The following is a 4572-nucleotide window of genomic DNA, read 5'->3' as shown; positions in this document are numbered from 1 at the left end:
CTGAGCCGGGGGTGATACATATGGTTGCTCGTCGTCTAGAGATGTCCGATGATGAAGGTATTGTAGATGTGTTATTAGCAGGTAGCGCATACCAGTTTGCAGATATGTTGATGGCAATTTTTGGGGGGGTTGTAGGTGGTAGCGGCTCCAAGGGTTGTCAGCAGAAAACTGTGAAGAGGTTGCGGGTTGGTAATGAGAGAGAGAGAGGTGAGCATTGTTTTCTGCATTTTGCAGTTCATATATGAATCTGGAGCGGACATTTTGTATGTAGCTTGTTGATTTTTTGTGTGACAGATCCGAAGTCGGGGTCATCAGAGCACCAAGATGTGCCTCATGTGTATGATAATCCAGTTGTCGAGCACCAAGTTATGGGGGAGAGGAACATAACATTAGATATGATTGGTGTGTATGCCCAAGTGATTGTTGACACGGTTCGATGTCTGTATGATACTGCTGAAGAAGAGCCAAACATTGTATATTTTGGGAAAATGGAAACTACGTTGCCGAGAAGGAAGTATGCGATGTCTGCAAGTTTTGCACGCAACCCATGGGTAAGTGGGGGTCTGCCGGAGCCTGCGCCTATGCCTTTGGTGAATAGGTTCAACAAATGGATTACCAGAGACAATGATAGTGACCTGGACAGGTATTTAAATTATGCTTTTTTATAATGTAATGATGGAAGATCTTTTGTCAGTAGGTGGCTGATGCTTATGTGTTGTTCAGTATATGGTTGGAGCACAAATATCCGCGGATGCTGCGAGTAAACGCAGTATGTGTTAAGCAGCAAATTTTGGGGGAGCATCCACTTGATCATGAGGTAGCTGTCCTTGCAGTCAGCAGGTTTAATCAGCTTGATGTTGCAGCCCAATATGTGAACAAGCATCTCCTATGGAGGGAAGTACTTGAACCCGACTTCTCGGTTAGTATATGTTATGCATATTTTTTTTAAAAATCGTTTTTGTCACATCTTATGACACTGTTCGGTGGTAGTCATGAGGTTTTTTTTGTTGTCGCATGTCCCGTCCATGAATTAGACTCATGCTCTTGCTGGGGAAAAGGTCGTACATATGAAGGCTGTGCAGTTGCAACTTTCAGAGGCGCATCATGTCATCACAGCATGCCAGACGGTAAGTTGATGCCATTATTGTTGTTTGTAGAAGGCAAATGCCTTAAGTTCTTATAGTTGGTTTGTTGTTTGTAGTTCTACACCCCAGTAATTCTTGACCATGGATGGGCTGCATATATGTGGGACATGATCAGGAAAGAGATTCATATTTTGGATCCGTTGTGCTCCCAAGTGGTGGGAGCAGAGAAGCGGCACGCGACACACGAGGAGGCTGTGTCACAGATTCATGAAGCACTGTTCAGTTGTCTCAATGAGTACTGGGCGAAATGGCATTGTACATCTGATAGATGGAAACGCAAGTTCCCAAGGATAACATGTGATGTTTTCACAAGGTAAACCATCTTCAGTACATTTCTTATTATCAAGATTAGACGGAAGTTGAAGGTGTGTTGTTGTTCGACCATTATATTTAGGGATGAGTCTGGAATGTGCATGCTCCATGCGATTAGGCAGTACGACGAGGAAAAGATGGTGTGGCCATTGACAAAGGTCAGACAGTTTGGATTTTGTCAAATTGAAATGCATGTTGTAATATTAGTTGATGCTCTTATTTGGATTCTCGGAGTTGTTTCTTTTATTGCTGTGGTATGGATAAATGAAAATTATGCAGAAAAACCTGGCTATTTTCTGACAAACAGCTGTGTTCGAGGTATTTCGTCTGCAGGATGAGCAGGGGAATTTCTTGGCTGACCATGTCTTGCGGGCTGCTCTGGAGGAAGACCAGGGGTGACTGATGTAATTTGGCAACAGTGGAGTTTGCTTTGCTATTGGGGGGTGTTTTATCTAAACTGCAGTGCTGGTGTGATGATCTAAATTATCTTGCATGTCAGCATGTAGTTTTTCGAGTTAGGGGATGTATGATGAAATTGAGGACCATTTGGTTGTGTGGACGTATGCTATGCATGGTGTATTAGTCTGTGTGCACTGTTTGATCTGTTTTGATGTCAAGACCTTGCTTAGTTTGAGTGGATGTTTTTTTCTACACCGGACAGATGATATATCTTTTTTTACGTGGCAATGGGTGATCAGTTGAGATAGGTATATTGCAAGCTTGCACGTAGTATTTTTAAGTGGCGATGTATTTTGTTACGAGAAGGTCAATAATTGTGTGGAAGTATGTCACGTGTGATCCCGTACGATGTGATATCATGTCAAGAATTGTTTTAACTAGATTGCAGATTGTTTTTCGGTCAATGATTGAGTAGATTTTGTCGTTTGAAGTGGGGTTTTATGTGGACGGACGAGAGTGATTGTTTTGATATCCTTTTTGGTGGTTCTCACAACGAAGTTTTCGTTTTTTATTTGAATTCCAATGCTCAAATATATGACCATGGGCAACGCTCACATTTTTTTGTTGCCAAATGTAAGCCCGGGTGGGAAGAAACTTGTATTATTAAAATCATGTCGGAGTTTTTTGTTGTGCTTGTTGTTGTTTTTCCTGGGGGGTCGGGGGTGGGGGGTGGATGGATGTGCATTGAGCAAAAAAAAATTTAAGCTAGTGGTTGCATTATAGAAATAAAAAGTAAATTAATGTTTTGAAGACATTTTGTTTACATTGGCAAACAATTCATATGTAGTTGGTGCCACAGTCAGGTTATGAATGTGTTTGTACATATGTAGTTGCGTATATAGGGTATCTTGTCAAATATGGTTAAAAAACTTTCGGTCTAATTTTTAGTATGTCTCGTGTTTTTCATGTTCGCGTTGATTATTCACAATTTAGGACGTACAGTAGGTTTTTGAAGTTTGTTTGGTGCCAGATTTTTGTAGGCATGCCCACATCTAGTCACTTGTAAAGCATTTTCTTCAAGGAAATTTGTGGGGTATGTAGATATGCTGACGCCAAAGCACTCATATTTTGTAGGAAAACTCCATCGGTTACAAGAGATTGAAGACTAGTATGAACAGTGGACTGGTACACTGGGAAGTGTTTTTTGCCCACGGATTGAAGATTTGCAGTGGAGGTGAGTGCAAGAATTTTATTACCATGTATTATGTTAGTTTTTTTTTCCATTGTAATGGTAGTTTAGGCAAAAAGAAACCAAATGCTAAATGTACTTCTAAATAGGCCCCAGAAATTTGCGAGGTGAAATGCTACGACATAGTTCTGGCGACAGGGCCATTCATAGAGTAGCATAATAGTCGATTACATGATGATAGGGCGGCCAATTAGGCTTAGTAGCAGCCATAGTCTCAGCCGTTATCACATAAATAAGTATTAAAACGAGGGAAGGATACATAAGCAGAAGTAGAGTTTACGCGCTATAGAAGCGGTGAAACTACTTTCTGATATCTGAACCATAGGTTCGTCTTTTGGGGGGGGGCGGGGGGGGGGGGATATGGCCTAGTCATGCAATCCATATTGCATGATATGGTTTTTTTCCTTGTGAAGAAATCTCCTAGGTGAAGATCCGAACATAGAGTTCGTTGGGGAAGTCTGCCATGTTGCCCCTCACTGCCAGAATTTCGTACGCCATCTCCTTTCGCAGATTTTCAATTAGTTCCTACGAGACACATTTGGGTTAGTATGAAGGATGCTACAGATGGAACTGAAAACCAAAACCAATTTTGTAAACGGCACAGCGTACATGTGTGGGAAAGGTTTTCAGCCGAACTCCATCAAACTCCTTAATGTAGTGTAGCACGTAGAAGCCGCTCTATTTCCTGAGAAGATTTATTTGAAGATTAGATCGACACAAGTATACAGTTATTGTGTAGTTTTATTGGAGGGTGGGGGGGTGGGGTGGGGTTATACCTGCTGCAGCTGGGGTGCATGCCGTAGTTGTACTTGTAAGTCCATTGAAATGTAGAGAAATGCCAGTTTGGATACCATTCACGGAGGCACTTGCACAGGCAGTGAAGCATGTATTTAGCGTTTTTCTGGTGTTTCCTCTCCATACTCCCCTCGTTTGATGTGGTCATCATTGGATCCATTACATGGAGCGTGCGAGCAGCTATGTCAACCTCATAGACGCACCACCCATTGTTGTCATCGAGTATTGTCATTAACTGGAAAATTTACAAGGAAAGTGTTAAAAGATATTATGGGGTGCTCATCTTGCAGATCGATGCATGGTGTTTGTGATATAACATTTGTAGGCTTTGAGTATGTCAAATTAAGGTGGTGCTTACTTTCTGGCATTCTTTCCATTTTGTAGGGGAGCTTGTTTGGATCGAACATCCAGAAGAATCTGTCTGGGTTAGGGTTGTCGCGGTTTGTCAAGAACTCATCCCGGAAGAAGCAGAAGAAATTACAAATGAGTCTATTTCTATGAATTGTAGTTCAGCATGTGGGAAGTATTTCTTATGAGGCATACCGCAAAATATGGGCCAAATAGAGCCCTCCAGCAAGGAATTCCATTTGGGTATAGCTTGTTGTCCTTTGTGGTCAGAGCGTAAACAGCAACCGACATGCCGTTGCTTTTCATCATTTTCCCTGGAGCATA

At 41.8% G+C, this 4572-nt stretch overlaps 1 long non-coding RNA gene across 1 annotated transcript; it reads right to left on the bottom strand.

Annotated features, from left to right (window-relative positions):
* Positions 1–3478: 3478 nt before the first annotated feature.
* LOC123065378 (uncharacterized) lies at positions 3479–4363 on the bottom strand. Its single transcript, XR_006431005.1, has 3 exons — positions 4259–4363; positions 3882–4135; positions 3479–3790 (listed from the first exon to the last, which is right to left on the bottom strand). It is a non-coding gene; the product is annotated as an uncharacterized lncRNA (long non-coding RNA).
* Between the last annotated feature and the right edge of the window lie 209 nt (positions 4364–4572).

The sequence above is a fragment of the Triticum aestivum genome, chromosome 3B, assembly GCF_018294505.1.
Source record: "Triticum aestivum cultivar Chinese Spring chromosome 3B, IWGSC CS RefSeq v2.1, whole genome shotgun sequence".
Taxonomy (NCBI): Eukaryota; Viridiplantae; Streptophyta; class Magnoliopsida; order Poales; family Poaceae; genus Triticum; species Triticum aestivum.
Note: the sequence above shows the minus strand (reverse complement) of the source record. Positions and strands in the feature narration are given on the sequence as shown.